Source organism: Temnothorax americanus, unplaced genomic scaffold (assembly GCF_048541705.1).
Source record: "Temnothorax americanus isolate GAGA-0224 unplaced genomic scaffold, ASM4854170v1 Scaffold48, whole genome shotgun sequence".
In the NCBI taxonomy this organism is placed as follows: domain Eukaryota; kingdom Metazoa; phylum Arthropoda; class Insecta; order Hymenoptera; family Formicidae; genus Temnothorax; species Temnothorax americanus.
Genome location: NW_027509635.1, coordinates 86,564 through 104,943, shown reverse-complemented (window position 1 = coordinate 104,943; position 18,380 = coordinate 86,564). Strand labels below are relative to the sequence as shown.

Genomic DNA, 18,380 nt, shown 5'->3' with positions numbered 1-18,380 from the left:
CATCAACTGACCAAAACCCATGGTCGAAATTAATAACGTCTCGATGATTGATCCGAAAAAGTGCTGTGTGAATCCGACAAAGCAGGTTGGCTCACAGTTTTTCAATGTTCACATCGAAAAGACGTTATATATATTGCCAGTCATGGTCGATTTAAATTACTTTAATTGTTATTCTTTATTTTCGTTAATTTTTTGTTATTTAATTGTGTTATATCACGATTTGAGCTGGGCTTCCACGATATGTTACCCGAGAAAAACATTTAATTTACTACATGGCCGAATTTATTTTTAAACGCAAATATCAATAACTCGACCGCATTGATAAATTTTTCGAAATTATAATATGGAATAATAATAATTTCACAAGGGTTTTCAATTTTTCATGCGAATTAAGCAAAAGGTCCACTTCACACCGCCCCCTGCTTACAAGGCGGAACGAGGTCTATAATTGTACAATTCCACATGGGTTCCACGCGAAGCGAGGCCCATCTTACACCACAATTTATGATTTACATAGGAATAACATATATGTACATAGAAACATATAACATATGCGTGGGCGGAGGAAGGGTCAATTAAATTTCAATTTCAATTTTAAATTAGAAATAGGTTTGGGTTAAATTAAATTTTTTTCAGGGTGGGATGAGCATCATCATTTTCCCGCCCACACGTGTACTGTATTTATACACATATTAACAAATTATTATACTTTTTTTAGCACTGACACAAACTGTTATATTTCTCAAATTTCTTTGTTAATAATTTTTTAATGAATAACGAGTGACGGCTAAAATTTTTCGAAGGTTACTTAATAAAAGAATAATTTCTACAATATATGTCAAGGTCAAGGTCATAAGAGATTGCTCCCCTAAACTAAATAATTACCTGCGATTCTAATGTAAAATTTCTGTAAAATTCGTAATTTATTGCATATCCCCGTAGGGTTCGCAATCTACTACCAATACTATCCTTTTCCTCTCACTTTAACCCTTTGTACCAACGGCTTAACGTCTCTTTCCGAAAGACGGAGCCCAAGTTTTCTACGCACAAGAGCCTATCTTGCACGGAGAGGCGCAGCTATCGGAAAAACATTCCATGCCTCTAGTAAACTTGAACCTGGTTCCTCAGATTACGAGTCATGCGCTCTACCACTAGACCACACTGCAGCCCTACCTGCGATTCTAATGTACGAATGGAATATGTTAAATATAGTTTCACCAAATTTTTAAAGAGAAATAATTTTTATAATCTGCCAATCTACAAACAAACAGCGAAGTTGTATTTTTCTTATTGTATATGTTCTTGATTTATTTATAATTTTTTTTAAATTAAGTTTTTATTTACATTTAAAATTTAATGTATTTATATATATACAGTACTGTGTGTGTGTGTGTGTGTGTGTGTGTGTGTGTGTGTGTGTGTGTGTGTGTGTGTGTGTGTGTGTGTGTGTGTGTGTGTGTGTGTGTGTGTGTGTGTGTGTGTGTGTGTGTGTGTGTGTGTGTGTGTGTGTGTGTGTGTGTGTGTGTGTGTGTGAGAGTGTGTGTGGGTGTTTGTGTGTGGGTGTGTGTGTGTGTGTTTTTGTTTGTGTGTGTGTGTGTGTGTGTGTGTGTGTGTGTGTGTGTGTGTGTGTGTGTGTGTGTGTGTGTGTGTGTGTGTGTGTGTGTGTGTGTGTGTGTGTGTGTGTGTGTGTGTGTGTGTGTGTGTGTGTGTGTGTGTGTGTGTGTGTGTGTGTGTGTGTGTGTGTGTGTGTGTGGGGGTGTGTGTGTGTGTGGGTGTGTGTGGGTGTGTGTGTGTGTGTGTGTGTGTGTGTGTGTGTGTGTGTGTGTGTGTGTGGTGTGTGTGTGTGTGTTGTGTTGTGGTGTGTGTGGTGTGTGTGTGTGTGGTGTGTGTGTGTGTGTGTGTGTGTGTGTGTGTGTGTGTGGTGTGTGTTGTGTGTGTGTGTGTGTGTGTGTGTGGTGTGTGTGTGGTGTGTGTTGTGGGTGTGTGGTGTGTGTGTGTGTGTGGTGTGTGTGTGTGTGTGTGTGGGTGTGTGGGTGTGTGATGTGTGTGTGTGTGTGTGTGTGTAGTGTGTGTGTGGGGTGTGGGTGTGGTGTGGGTGTGTGGTGTGGGTGTGGGTGTGGGGTGTGGGTGGTGGGTGTGGGTGTGGGTGTGGGTGTGGGGTGTGGTGTGGGTGTTGGGGTGTGTGGTGTGGGGGGGGGTGGGGTGTGGGTGTGGGTGTGGGGGTGGGGGTGTGGGTGTGGGTGTGGGGTGTGGGTGTGGGTGGTGTGGGTGTGGGTGGGGTGTGGGGTGTGGGTGTGGGTGTGGAGTGTGGGTGTGGGTGTGGGTGTGGGTGTGGGTGTGGGTGTGGGAGTGGGTGGGGGTGGGTGTGGGTGTGGGTGGGGGTGTGGGTGTTGGTGTGGGTGTGGGTGTGGGTGTGGGTTGTGGGTGTGGGTGTGGGTGTGGGTGTGGGTGTGGGTGTGGGTGTGGGTTGTGGGTGTGGGTGTGGGTGTGGGTGTGGTGTGGGTGTGGGTGTGGGTGTGGGTGTGGGCGGGAGTGGTGTGGGTGTGGGTAGTGGGTGTGGGTGTGGGTGTGGGTGTGGGGTGTGGGTGTGGGTGTGGTGGGTGTGGGTGTGGGTGGTGGGTGTGGGTGTGGGTGGGGTGAGGGTGTGGGTGTGCGTGGGTGTGGGTGTGGGTGTGGGTGTGGGTGTGGGTGTGGGTGTGGGTGTGGGTGTGGGTGTGGGTGTGGGTGTGGGTGTGGGTGTGGGTGTGGGAGTGTGGGTGTGGGTGTGGGTGTGGGTGTGGGGTGGGTGTGGGTGTGGGGTGGTGGGGTGGGTGGGGTGGGTGTGGGGTGGGTGTGGGTGTGTGGTGGTGGTTGTGGGGGTGGGTGTGTGTGTGGGTGTGGGGGTGGGTGGGGGGGTGTGTGGGTGTGGGTGGGTGTGGGTGTGGGTGGGGGGTGGGGGGTGTGGGTGTGGGTGTGTGTGGGGTGTGGGTGGGGGGGGTGGTGGGGGGGTGGGGGGGGGGTGGGTGGTGGGTGTGGGTGTGGGTGTGGGTGTGTGGTGTGGGGTGTGGGTGTGGGTATGGGTGTGGGTGTGGGTGTGGGTGTGGGTGTGGGTGTGGGTGTGGTGTGGGTGTGGGTGGGGTGTGGGGTGGGTGTGGGTGGGGTGTGGGTGTGGGTGTGGGTGTGGGTGGGGTGTGGTTGTGGGTGTGGTGGGGTGGGTGTGTGTGTGGGTGTGGGTGTGGGGTGTGGGTGTGGGTGTGGGTGGGGTGGGGTTGTGGGTGTGTGTGGGTGTGTGGGTGTGGGTGTGTGTTTGTGGGTGTGTGTGTGTGTGTGTGTGTGTGTGTGTGTGTGTGTGTGTGTGTGTGTGTGTGTGTGTGTGTGTGTGTGTGTGTGTGTGTGTGTGTGTGTGTGTGTGTGTGTGTGTGTGTGTGTGTGTGTGTGGTCTAAAGTATATCCTCGCTTATGGAAAGGGAAGTCGTTACTTTTTAATAAAGAAATACATAAATATAAAATTTAATTTTAATACTGTTATTTTATACTTTGATAAAAATACTTTAAGAAAAAAAATAAAGATCTTAATGATTTTATTGCGTTGTTTCATATTATCATCCTAGTATATTCATATGATATTATATACCCATCGTATAAATGACGAATCTAATTTTCAGGTTATTATCGTGAGAATTCGATTATTGTCGGAATATGAGAAACTGTTATTGATGATTTATTGATCCTGATCGATGCTTAGATGCCGCTTAGATCTCTTTCGCTAAACATTTTCGCTTCCGATATCATTATGAGACGTTGCTCGCAATCAAGTGAAATTTTGTCCATTATTAAATTAATTAAGAGTACACGAAATTAAAAAAGTATCCGACGGTTTATTCTATCTGCGCGTTTAACTATGTGTTATTTGTAATATATAAATGCGTTTTTATATAATATTTTAATATATTTCAAACATATGTACATACAATATGTAGGTATACAATATGTATATGTACATACATTGCAATAAGCGCATAGTAAAGCGTGCAAAAGTGTAATTTGGATAATGAAGAAGTTTCAAACCCTTTTTTACTTTGTTTTAATTAATTTATGCATGAAAATAAAAAATCACAACATTTATCAAAAGAAGATGTATATGCAGTAATATAAATTGACATGAATAATTTGATGAAAAACATCTGATATTTGAGGCTCTCGCGATATGTACTATGTGCATTGAGTTTGGTTTCCAAGTTGGAGCCGCGTGAATTTTTAATTTGATTCCGACGTGTTTCGTGAACATTTCAGTTCACTTCATCATCGAGAAGCAATCTGATACTGAGTTGCTTCTCGACAGGTGTCTTTTTCATATTTAATGAGGGAGGAGTGGATGAGAGAGCAGGGAATAGGGCGGAGAAAGGATGAGAGGACTTTGGTTAGTCAATCAGTTTTTAAAAAGTCTATACAGGAAAAACCGGGATAATAATGAGCATACACATAAAAGAACATCAAAACGTGGTGAGACTAAGACTAAAACATATCAAGAGACACGGTAGTGTCTCGCGCCAAGTACACGCGGAGCGAGACCGACCGTGACTCTTTTACGCGACGCGACGGGTTGCGAGTACCCGAAATGTTGAGATCTCGATAACGAGTGAACGGATCAAGTTCTAAGTAGGCTTGATCGATAGCTTGGGGTCCAATTAGGGGGGGGGGGGTTTCTCTCATAATATTCCGCTACGTGCCTTACGAGCGGAGATATTGCGACGCAAAGTCCAAATGTGAAAATTTATTTTTAAGATACTCCTCCTAACGCTCTTATTCAATATTATTATGATTATCAGAGAAACGTCCCTTTCACTTTTTCGACGCTGGCGGCGCAGGTATCGCCAGTTTCGATATCGCGCGCGTATTTCAAAATTAGGTCGATAAACTTATCGGTCAGGAGGAAGATTTCTATTTAAGTAAAAATTAGGTATATATATAATAAATATTGAGTCAACGGAAAAGTAAGTTCTCTATGCTTGGCAGAAAGTGCCGCTAGGGAATTTTTAAGTCGATTCTTATGAATCAAGCTTGAATTTGATGTCTATGTATCCCAGGTTGCCGATGACAAGGTCCAGATAGTGCGCTTTATAGTTTTCGGTGTCCAGGTGTAATAATACGTTGAATTCGATGTCTACGTGTCCCAGGTTGCCGATGACGAGGTCCACATAGTGCGCTCCGTAGTTTTTGGTGTCTACGTGTATTAATATCTTGAATTCGATGTCCACGTGTCCCAGGTTGCCGATGACGGGATCCAGAAAATGCGCTTCATAGATTTCGGTGTCCAGGTGTAATAATACGTTGAATTCGATGTCTACGTGTCCCAGGTTGCCGATGACGAGGTCCACATAGTGCGCTCCGTAGTTTTTGGTGTCTACGTGTATTAATATCTTGAATTCGATGTCCACGTGTCCCAGGTTGCCGATGACGGGATCCAGATAATGCGCTTCATAGTTTTCGGTGTCCAGGTGTAATAATACGTTGAATTCGATGTCTACGTGTCCCAGGTTGCCGATGACGAGGTCCACATAGTGCGCTCCGTAATTTTTGGTGTCTACGTGTATTAATATCTTGAATTCGATGTCCACGTGTCCCAGGTTGCCGATGACGGGATCCAGATAATGCGCTTCATAGTTTTCGGTGTCCAGGTGTAATCGTACGTTAAATGCGATGTCTAGGTGACCCAGGTTGCCGATGACAAGGTCCACATAGTGCGCTCCGTAGTTTTCGGTGTCTACGTGTATTAATACCTTGAATTCAATGTTCACGTGTCCCAGGTTGCCGATGACAAGATCCAGATAGTGCGCTTCATAGTTTTCGGTGTCCAGGTGTAATCGTACGTTGAATTCGATGTCTAGGTGTCCCAGGTTGCCGATGACGAGGTCCACATAGTGCGCTCCGTAGTTTTCGGTGTCTACGTGTATTAATACCTTGAATTCGATGTCCACGTGTCCCAGGTTGCCGATGACGAGGTCCACACAGTGCGCTTCGTAGTTTTCGGTGTCCAGGTGTAATAATACGTTGAATTCGATGTCCACGTGTCCCAGGTTGCCGATGACGAAGTCCACACAGTGCGCTTCGTAGTTTTCGGTGTCCAGGTGTAATCGTACGTTGAATTCGATGTCTAGGTGTCCCAGGTTGCCGATGACGAGGTCCACATAGTGCGCTCCGTAGTTTTCGGTGTCTACGTGTATTAATACCTTGAATTCGATGTCCACGTGTCCCAGGTTGCCGATGACGAGGTCCACACAGTGCGCTTCGTAGTTTTCGGTGTCCAGGTGTAATAATACGTTGAATTCGATGTCCACGTGTCCCAGGTTGCCGATGACGAGGTCCACACAGTGCGCTTCGTAGTTTTCGGTGTCCAGGTGTAATAATACGTTGAATGCGATGTCTACGTGTCCCAGGTTGCCGATGACGAGGTCCACATAATGCGCTTCATAGTTTTTGGTGTCTAGGTGTATTAATAACTTTAAATCTGAATGGGTGCGTTCAGCCGATACTCCGCTAGCCTAGCAATCGTGAGCAGTTGCTCGTTTTTGCTCGTTTCTTCTCTTTTTAATCCAGTAAGTCAAAAAAGAGGAAACGAGCGAAAACGAGCGACTGCTCACGATTGATAGGCTAGCAAAGTATCGGCTGAACGCACCCAATGTAGGACACGTAGATATCGAATTCGAGGTATTAATACATGTAGACACCGAAAACTACGAAGCGCACTATGTGGACCTCGTCATCGGCAACTTAGAACACGTGGCCATCAAATTCAAGGTATTAATACACCTGGACACCGAAAACTATAGAGCGCGCTATGTGGACCTCGTCATCGGCAACCTGGGACACCTAAACATTGAATTCAAGCTTGATTCATAAAAATCGACTTAAAATTTCCCTAGCGGCAGAATTAAAATTATGTCGTGACATAATAAAAATCGCTGAATTAAAATTATGTCTAGACATAATAAAAATTGGACAAAAATTATGTTTAGACATAAAAAAAATTGGATGAATTAAAATTATGTCTGACGTAAAAATAATTATCAAAAATATCGATACCTGAAGATATCGGTACATATACAGTTGCGAACAACATTCAGTAAGACACGCAAATAAAAATAAATAAAGAATTTTACAGTTAACGACTTATTAACATTAATCATGCTTTATTGCGATTATGTTTTATGTTGAAATTGAAAAATATATACAAGGTGTACAACTAAAAGGGTTACAGATTATTATTTTTAAAAAACTGAGCAAAATATTAAATTGTTGTTTTCTTTAAAAATAATAGTCCGTAACACTTTTAGCTTCATACCTTGTATTATATACGGTTTATGAAATTATAAGATATATTGTTTATAAGATTAAGTTGCGTAACACTACAAAAAGGCGTGATATCCGTACAAAATTTCCTTTTTAAAAAAAAGGTAAAATGAGCGCCAAGTACACGCATATTAGTGTATATGTATTATGTTGTTACCCTGTTATGTTGTTACCTCGAAAAAAACAAAGTGGTAGTATTATACCTCCAAATAGCTTTATCCTGTACATACTGTTTATACAATGCGTAATATACTACAAAAAGGCGTGATATCCGCACAAAATTACCTTTTTTAAAAAGGTAAAAAAAATCGCCAAGTACACGTATAGTAGTGTATATGTTGTTACCTAAAAAAAAAAAGAAAGTGGTAGTATTATACCTCGAAAAAACCTAAGTAACAAGTGGTAGATCTTTATATCTCGAAAAATCTCGAAAAAATCTAAGCAGTAGTATCTTTATTTCCGAAAAATTATAACCCAAGTGATACACGTCACAAAATTATGTTACCTTATCAAAAAGAAGAGTCGCGCTTCAAGTGATCTATTACAATTACAAAAAAGAAATGATATCTCTTTAAGTTAGAGCGCCAATTACAGAGAGAACATGTATATTGCCTCAAAAAATAATTGTTGCACTACATTGAAAAATCTTTACATTGTGTCAATTAGAAAAGAATGTATAATAACAATTTTATAAGATTAAAAAATTTTATTTAAATTTAACAAGGGAATACAAGATATTTAAATACAAAGTTATTTACATGTGTATTTTTTAATGGCCACAAAGAATTACAGAAGTAACAGTACAAAATAAAAATATTTTATTAAAATACATAAATTTTTCTTGTAAAAAAACTTGGCGCTGCTAGACCTCGAAATTTTAAATAAATAAATAAACTTATTCTATACTTAATTATAAGCCGCATTATCCGCCGTCCGCGTAGTCACGCACACCCATATCACTCACTCCCACATCCACGCTGATAATCATTTAATATTACTCCCATTGTATTCTTCTCTGAATTATTTTTATTTATTGTTGTTTTTATTTATTTAAAAGGTCTAGCAGCGCCAAGTTTTTTTACAAGAAAAATTTATGTATTTTAATAAAATATTTTTATTTTGTACTGTTACTTCTGTAATTCTTTGTGGCCATTAAAAAATACACATGTAAATAACTTTGTATTTAAATATCTTGTATTCCCTTGTTAAATTTAAATAAAATTTTTTAATCTTATAAAATTGTTATTATACATTCTTTTCTAATTGACACAATGTAAAGATTTTTCAATGTAGTGCAACAATTATTTTTTGAGGCAATATACATGTTCTCTCTGTAATTGGCGCTCTAACTTAAAGAGATATCATTTCTTTTTTGTAATTGTAATAGATCACTTGAAGCGCGACTCTTCTTTTTGATAAGGTAACATAATTTTGTGACGTGTATCACTTGGGTTATAATTTTTCGGAAATAAAGATACTACTGCTTAGATTTTTTCGAGATTTTTCGAGATATAAAGATCTACCACTTGTTACTTAGGTTTTTTCGAGGTATAATACTACCACTTTCTTTTTTTTTTAGGTACAATCAAACCTCGCTAACTCGAACCTCAAGGGAATAGAAAATAATTCGAGTTATCAAGTATTTCGAGTTATAGAGGTGTGGAAAAAAATTTGACTTATAGAAAAAAATTTTGAAATTACATAAATAACTTAAAGTTACCGTAAAAAACAACAGAGTAACAGAAAGATTTTAATAACTTTAATAACTTTTAAAGAAGTAAATTCATATTTATTTATAGAGATGCATATAGAGAAACTAATGCAAAATTTTTTTACTTTGAGTTATAGAGGTTTTATTGATTGAAATTCGAAATACAGAGGTCAATTTATTATAATTTATTATAATATTAATCTCTATACATCGAAACAATTCGAGTTGTAGAGGTAAAAAGGTAATTGGTACGCTGGAAAAATACGTCGAGTTAATCTTCTCTTTTTCTTCGACTTCTAGAAGTTTTCTTCGAGTTACAGAGGTTTTTTTGACTGTAACATAATTAGCACTAGTAAAACACAATCTAGAAGGTGAACACAAAATCTTGTTTAAAACTTTAGTACTAGTAACCAGGACTAACACTATCTACTTTTCTACAAAAATATCATTTATGTATTTACAATTTATTACATTATTTATGTATTTACAATTTAATTATAAATCAAAATAAAAATAACAAAGAAAATTGTCATATCTTAATGTGAAATGTGACCGGGACGGTGTTGGTTACGTAAGTAAAAAAAGCGCCAAATATGTGCTCTGTATTCCATTTGTTTTCTGCTACAAAAACAATGCTACAGAAATAATTAGGAGGTTTGCACCAAGTGAATATAATAAATTAGTAACATCTGATTTTCTTAATTATGTTTCTTTTGTTACGTATCTGTTTTTTTATTACATTGCTGTGTTTGTTGAGTATATGTTATTAAAAGTAATTTGTTACCGTTAATATTTTTATTTTACAGCAGCGTTACATGTAACACGTTAAGTACTTCTTAAGTTTGTATCATATTCCAAACATGAAAGCAAGAAGTTTAGAAAAAAATAAAATTATTAAGATTCAAAAAAGACAAAAAGAACTTGTTATGCCCGCATCGTAAACGACTTCAATGTTTCCTACAAACATTTTTGCAACACATGCATACCTAATTTGTTTATTTGCAGTTAGGAACGAGCAACAAAATCATACGTTGCATATTCTGGTAGGGCACGATTCATAGAATATTTTAAGACCAAAGAAAGCCGAACAACAAATTTTTTTAGTTAGTTTTTAGCCATCGAAGTCGTAGGTAACGGTCGACGCAAAGATAAATAATTTGTTTATTTGCAGTTAGGGGCGAGCAACAAAATCGTAAGTTGCATATTCTGATAGGGCACGGTCCATAGAATATTTAAATAACAAAAGACCCAAGCAACAAATTCTGTTAATTAGTTTTTAGCCATCGAAGTCGTAGATAACGGTCAACGCGGAGATAACTAATTTGTTTATTTGCAGTTAGGAGCGAGCAACAAAATCATACGTTGCATATCTGGTAGGGCACGGTTCATATAATATTTTAAAATCAAAGAGAGCCGAGCAACAAATTCTTTTATTTATTAAATAATTATTAAATAAAAATTTATTAAATAAACAATTAGCGTCAATTTTTAACTCATAAACATTGTAGTGTTTTTAATTACTTACATTTAAAAAAAAACGTCCAAATCCGAGTAGTTTTAACCGGTTCCGAGATAAAAACCTAATTTGCCTCCATTAAAGGTTGAGTAGTAACTCTGTAACGTTTTTATTACAAAATAAAAATAATAACGACAACGAGTTATTTTTATTAATGGATAACGAGTAACAGTAACAAATACTTTTAATAATATATACCCAACAAATACAGCAATGTAACATTTAAAGAAAAAACAGATGTATATGTAACAAGTATAAGAAACGTAATTAAGAAAATCAAATGTTCTATCATATCAGACTAATTTATCATATTCGCAAAATTTTTAATATTATTATTTTTGTAGTAAAAAATACAAAAGAAATACGTTGCCTTAATAAAAAGCACGTACGCTTGGCGGTTTTTTTTAAGATAAGCTTTTTACATATTGCTTTATACGCTTATCTATCTATACTATTATATAAAACCCGACTGTTTGTGTGTCCGTCCGTCCGTCTGTCCGCGAACTACTCATTCGTTAGTGGACCGAATTTTTATCAAGGGTACATGAAATAGAAGTAGAATTTCCCGGGTAGTGCTATAGGGTGTATAGTTTTTCGTTACCGATTTTCTGAAAACCGGTTTTTTTAATTTCTTTAATTTTTTGGGAAATAATCGATGGAATTTCAAAGAATTGTATATGAAACGGGGGTAGAATTTTCCGACGAGTGCTATAAAGTGTATAATTTTTCGTTACCGATCTTTTTGGAAGCCGGTATTAGAATTTTTTCCAATTTTTTGGAAATTAATTGGACCGAATTTTTACCAAAAATATATGAAACAGGGATAAAATTTTCCGGGGAGTGCCATGATGTGTATAGTTTTTCGTTACCGATCTTTTTGGAAACCGGTACGGAAATTTTTTCAATTTTTCGGGAATTAATTGACCGAATCTTAAAGAATTGTATATAAAGTAAGGGTAGAATTTTACGGGGAGCGCTTTGATGTGTATAGTTTTTGTTACCGATCTTTCTGGAAACCGGTTTTTTTTTATGTTTCCAATTTTTCGGGAAATAATTGATTGAATCTCAAGAATTGTGTATGAAGTAGGGGTAAAATTTCCCGGGGAGTGCTATAAAGTGTACTATTTTTTGTTACCAATTTTTTTGGAAACCGGGTCCGAATGACCAAATCTCAAAAACCCGACGGTTTGTCTGTCTGTCCGCGAACTACTCATTCGTTAGTGGACCGAATTTTTATCAAGGGTACATAAAATAGGGGTAAAATTTCCCGGGGAGTGCCACTATGTGTATAGTTTTTTGTTGCCGATTTTCTGAAAACTGGTTTTTCTAAGTTTTCTAATTTTTCGGAAACGAATTCACTGAATCTCAAAGAATTATAGATCAAACTGGGGCAGAATTTTCCAAGGAGTGCTATAAAGTGTATAATTTTTTGTTACCGATCTTTTTGGAAACCGATACGGAAATTTTTTCAATTTTTCGGGAATTAATTGACCGAATCTTAAAGAAGTAGGGGTAGAATTTTACGGGGAGCGCCATGATATGTACAATTTTTGTTACAGATCTTTCTGGAAACCGGTTTTTTTGTTTCCAATTTTTCAGGAAATAATTGATTGAATCTCAAAAAATTGTATATAAAGTAGGGGTAGAATTTCCCGGGGAGTGCTATAAAGTATACTATTTTTTGTTACCGATCTTTTTGGAAACCGGGTCCAAATGACCAAATCTCAAAAAATTGTATATAAAGTAGGGGTTGAATTTTCCGGGAAGTGCTATAAAGTGTATAAATTTTCTTTACCGATTTTTTTGAAAACCGGTATCAAAAGTTTGACGAATTTTTCTGAAAATAATTAATCAAATTTTAAAGAATTGTATATAAAACGGGTAAAATTTCCCGGGAAGTGCTATAAACTGTATATTTTTTTGTTACCGATTTTTTTGGAAACTGGTATTTTTTTGAAAATCGGTTTAATTAAAAGTAATATTTTTCAATTTACAGCATTTTAGAAAGAAAAAAAGAGAGAGAGAAAGAGAGAGAGAGAGAGAGAGAGAGAGAGAGATTGATTGATTGATTGATTGATTGATTGATTGATTGAGCTTTATTAGCCTTCTCGGCTATTTTTTACATAAAATATCGTTAAATTAATTCCTCTACATGAGGTACAATATATTCTCTTAACCTACGTTTGAAAGGTTCAATTCTTTCGCATTGCTTAATTTTTATCGGCAGGGCGTTATACATGTTTAAACCTTCATAAAATATACTTTTCTGTGCGCTTCTCGTCCTGCGATATTGAATTCTAATATTCTCAGTTTGCCTCGTTTGCCGTCCACTCACATCTCCTACTATTTCTATCCTATTACTTAAATGTTTTGGCATTATGCCTCTTACTATCTTAAAAATAAAAATACATACATTGTACATTATCCTCTGTCTTACATTTATAAACTTAAGGGTTTGCAGCATCAATTCTACTTTTGTATATCGCGAACATTGCAGTATGACTCTCATGGCACGGTTTTGTGCCACTTGCAGTCGATTCAGTTGCGTCTCACCCATGCCTATTAACATCGTTGCGCAATATTCAAAGTGAGGCGCTATGATAGACTTATACACAGTACATCTAGTGTACGCCGATATATCATTTTCTATTCTATTCAGAAAACTCACTTTTTTCCCTATTTTCTTTAACATATAATCACAGTGATTCTCCCAACGGAGTTTACTATCGATCATTACACCCAGATGTTTCGCTATCTCGACACGCTCAATTATAGTTCCATCCAAACTTTTTACTATTATGTCTGTTTTTATTTCTTTCCTTATACTTCTAACTATCATATATTTGGTCTTATCTGCATTTATTTTTAACATATTCACATTCATCCATTCTTCAAGTATACCGAGCACCATATTTAGTTTGATTTCTAATTTTTCACAGCTTTCTCCTGTTACACTTGCGGTCGTGAGACAGAGAGAGAGAGAGAGAGAGAGAGAGAGAGAGAGAGAGAGAGAGAGAGAGAGAGAGAGAGAGAGAGAGAGACTATTTGCGTGTCTTATTACATATGTTCTCCGGAGCAAAGCCCGGGTAACCAGCTAGTATTTATATATATAAGTACCGGATGTCTGTCTGTCTGACCGCGAATTACTCATTCGTTAGTGGACCGAATTTTTACCAAAGGTACATGAAATAGGGGTAGAATTTCCCGGGGAGTGCCATAAAGTGTATAGTTTTTTGTTAACAATTTTCTGGAAACCGATTTTATCAATTTCTATAATTTTTCGGAAAATAATCGACCGAATCTCAAAGAATTATATATAAAACAGGGGTAGAATTTTCCGGGGAGTGCTGTAAAGTGTATAATTTTTTGTTACCGATTTTTTTGGAAGCTGGTACCGTTAATTTTCGATTTTCTGGAAACCGGTTTTTCTAATTTTTCTAATTTTTTGGGAAATAACACCGAATTTCAAAAAATTATATTTAAAACAGGGATATAATTTTTCGGGGAATGCTATAAAGTGTATAATTTTTCGTTACCGATTTTTTTGGAAGCCGGTTACAAAGTTTTTCCAATTTTTTTGGAAATTAATTGACCGAAACTCAAAGAATTAATATATGAAGTAGGGGTAGAATTTCCCGGGAATTGCCATAAAGTGTATAATTTTTCGTTACCAATTTTTGGGGAAATCGGTATCAGAAAATTTTCCAATTTTTCGGTAATTAATTGACCAAATCTCAAAGAATTGTATATGAAATACAGGTAAAATTTTCGGGGTGTGCTATAAAGTGTATTATTTTTTGTTACCAATTTTTTTGGAAACCGCTTCAGAATTTTTTGTTACTGATTTTTTTGGATACCGGTTACAAAGTTTTTTTAATTTTTCTGGAATTAATTGACTGAATCTTAAAGAATTATATATAAAATAAGGGTAGAAAAAACTAAAAAATGTAATAGAATTAGAAAACTTGCTAATGAAAAAGGGGTTTCCGATTTTTGTTTAAAAAAATGTACGTTATTGTTCTAATTTCCTCAAATTTTGAGATATCAAGCTGAATTTTTTTAAATAATTTTTTGTTACTTTTTTAAAAACAATGCTCAAATTTTCTTAATTTTTTGGGAATGGTAAAGATGTGTATAATTTTTCATAATTGATTTTTTGAAAAACGGTTTCAAAACTTTATAATTTTTTGAGAATGGCTACGATGAGTTTATAGAAAAATTGCTAATAATAAAGGGGTTTCCGATTTCTGCTCCAATTTCCATAAATTTTGAGATATCAAGCTGAATTTTTTTTATGGATAATTTTTATAGATAATTTTTAGTTACCGATTTTTTTGGAAACCGGTTACAAAATTTTTCTAATTTTTCGGAAGTTATAATTGACCGAATTTCAAAAAATTGTATATGAAATAAAAGTAGAATTTCCTGGGGTTTGCTATAAAGTGTAATTTTTTGTTACCGATTTTTTGGGAAACCAGTTACAAAATTTTTTCAATTTTTCGGCAATTAATTGACCGAATCTTAAAAAGTTACTTATGAAATAGAGTTAAAAATTTCCCGGGAATTGCTATAAAGTGTATAATTTTTCGTTACCGATTTTTTTGGAAACCGGTTACAAAATTTTTCCAATTTTTCGGGAATTAATTGACACCGAATCTTAAAGAATTATATTATAAAATAAGTCGTTAAAATTTTTTTAATTTTTGGAGGATGTTTAATTTTTTATTAATGGATAATTTTTCATTAATGAATTGATTTTCTTGAAACCGGTGCCAAAATTTTTTTAATTTTTTGATGATTTTGAAAAAAAAATAAATTGGAAGAAAATAAAAAAGAGTTAATAATGGCGGGTCAACGGAGGGTGAAAACGCGCGAGGCGCAAGCAAAAATAAAATTTAAAGACTAATATAAGGGATTACAGTAGTTTCTAATCAAGTTTGTATGAAGAATAAATTAATTATATAATTCAGATTTATAAATAAAATTAACATTAATTTAAATGATCCATGCTTAATAATTAATATAATCGGCGAATTTCACATAAAAAATAAATTGATGCATAGAATAAAATATATTATATTTAATTTTTTGTTTTGCAAAAAATATGTAATTTAAAAAATTGAAAATTATATTATAAGCTTTTTTTATTTTCAACTTTTAAAATTTTTAATGACATTATTGTCTACAAGTTTAATACCTTTTTCATTAGTGGTTTTGTATCAAAAAAAAATAAATTCAGAATATTAAGAAAATACAATTTATTTTATAAAAATACATGTTTTTGTAAATCATCAGTATAAAAAATATAAATTGTATTAATTTTTTAAATAACTTTTTCGATAACACGGATCATTTTCTAAGACGGTGAATGACATTATTTATAATCTTGTTAAATTAAATTATTTTTTTGTACTTTAAATTAGATCTTTTATTTACATTTTGATAGAGCGTTAAATAGCTTATAAGTTAAATAATTTTTAAATAACAAAAAATATTATATATATCAAATGCTAATTTTTTAAATTTAAATAATATACAAATAAAGTGCTTGCGAACTAGCTGGATGTTTGTGCTACCATAATATAATTTAAACAATAAAATAATCAACAAACGTTTGGGCTATAACTGTGGCCTTCATCAGTGTGATAAAACAATGACATGGTCGTTGAACACAAACACCGGAGTAGTCGTTATAAGTTAAAATTGCAGTTTAAGATTACAATACCCCCCTAATTAACATAATCGAAACGCCAATCGCTTACATACATGCTATCGTCAATCGCATACATATTCCTCGTGCCAATCCCGATCACAGCTCGCCGAAGCAGGAAACGCAGATCATCGTGTCCAGTTTTTATCGAGCGTCTATGGGTCGATCGAAGAAGGATCCGTCTCTATTATCCATTCCTCATTGCGGTCAAACGTTAGGTAGGACTGATGCCGATGTCCTCGTGTAAATTATTTAATTAGTGTTAAATTGAACGCAATACTAATAAAAAATTATTCTAAGTACCTTCAACCGCCGTAGAAACGCTTGTCGAGGAAAACATGTTTGACTTGTTCGGTCTGATGTCAAATGCGGGAGTCAGAGCATTGTCGCGTGGAACATGTGGAGGGGACTGAGTATAGGAAGGGAAGGAACCTAAGTGGGGATCAAGAAGGCGGGAGTGCGTTAAGAATCGGGAGATAAGCTTCTCAAAACTAAAGCATCGTATGAAAAGAAATTTATTATATATGTGATTTTAATTTATTTTCTAACAAAATTTATATCTTTCTACTTATTGTACTACCTACCACTAATAATATTTATTGATTATACTCTACATGTCTCACAATAAGCATTTTACGTGTTGTCAACCGATTATTTAATATTATTGATCCCCAATTATAAATTCTTTAAGATTCTAGATATTAATAATTCTTTTTTTTGTTACAGGTAATACAACTCACATAATATTTACATATCACATGCTACTCTAATTGAACTCCCTGATATATCTCCAACAATGTAAGTTTCTATTTGATTATATTTTGTATCACTTTTCATAACATGCTATAATCTTGCGAAAATATGAATGAATTGCTCTTTCGCAAGATAGGTATATGAATTGCTTCTTAACTAAAAGAAGTCTTTTCATTATCTTTAGTATAAGTACAATATTTCTTATATATGTTACTTTAACGAAATTTTATCGAATAGCTTTACCATTTCTCCACGATCAATTTAACATTCATGCTATTCTCTTTAATAAGTTTTAAACTTTTCGTGTAAAACGTGTAATAATATTTCATTGCATAAAAAATTAATTTTTGTTTAATAAATGAAGAGATATGTCTCTTAATTATTACGGCAATTTCTCACATAAAAACTATATCTAGATATAATGAAGATTATTTGTAGTAGGAAGTATAATTATATCATCAATTATTCTATTAGATGATTATATCCCATATAACGCATTATATTAAGGGGTTATAATTAATCTTTGCGGTCGTATGTCGAGTTGGTCGAAAGTGTCAAAGACATGTTAGTGTCACAATGTGTTGCCGGTATCCTGCTCAGTACGAGAGGAACCGCAGGTTCGGACATTTGGTTCACGCACTCGGTCGAGCGGCCGGTGGTGCGAAGCTACCATCCGTGGGATTATGCCTGAACGCCTCTAAGGCCGTATCCTCTCTAGTCAAAGGTGGCAATGATATCTCTAGGAGTCTCGTGAGTCGAAAGGCTGAAAACAATGTGACACACTACTAGGCGGCCGGTCCCCTTCAACGGGCGACCAGGTCGTCGCACGAGCCCGGTTTGCCGTACGGCGCCTCTGCCCGTCGTCGGGATCTCACCGCTTACGACGGCACGGCGTCTAACGGTCGAACATGAGTTTCGCGAGTTCGATGTCGAGACTCGGAATCGTCTGTAGACGACTTAGGTACCCCAAACATTTAAACTTGTATGGTTATAATAGGCAAACTATTATCTATATTACGATTTGCGATTTTCATAAACTTCTTCAAATAATAAAAATTTTTTATTTGTGTTAGACTAGGCCATCAAAAAAGAATTGAAAACAAAGTTGATCTTCGTTCATGAAATAGTTTGCATGAAATAGTTTGGACATTTGCCACACTGTGGCAAAGTCATATTGTTGAGCAGTATTGAGCACGTTCTTCAAGCATCTTCAGATTAAGCTTTAAGCTAAAGGACTCCGCCATAATCATAGGGGAGACCAGGGCTCATTGGCACCGTTTTCACAATTTTGGCATTTGAGTTTTTAAACAATTAATTTTCACGATTAAACAGTACTAATATGATAGAGAGAACTTATCTCT

At 36.0% G+C, this 18,380-nt stretch overlaps 1 long non-coding RNA gene across 1 annotated transcript; it reads right to left on the bottom strand.

The window, feature by feature from the left end:
• Positions 1–12,633: 12,633 nt before the first annotated feature.
• LOC143903531 (uncharacterized) lies at positions 12,634–16,968 on the bottom strand. The gene is made up of 2 exons (XR_013258738.1): positions 16,570–16,968; positions 12,634–16,504 (listed from the first exon to the last, which is right to left on the bottom strand). It is a non-coding gene; the product is annotated as an uncharacterized LOC143903531 (long non-coding RNA).
• Between the last annotated feature and the right edge of the window lie 1,412 nt (positions 16,969–18,380).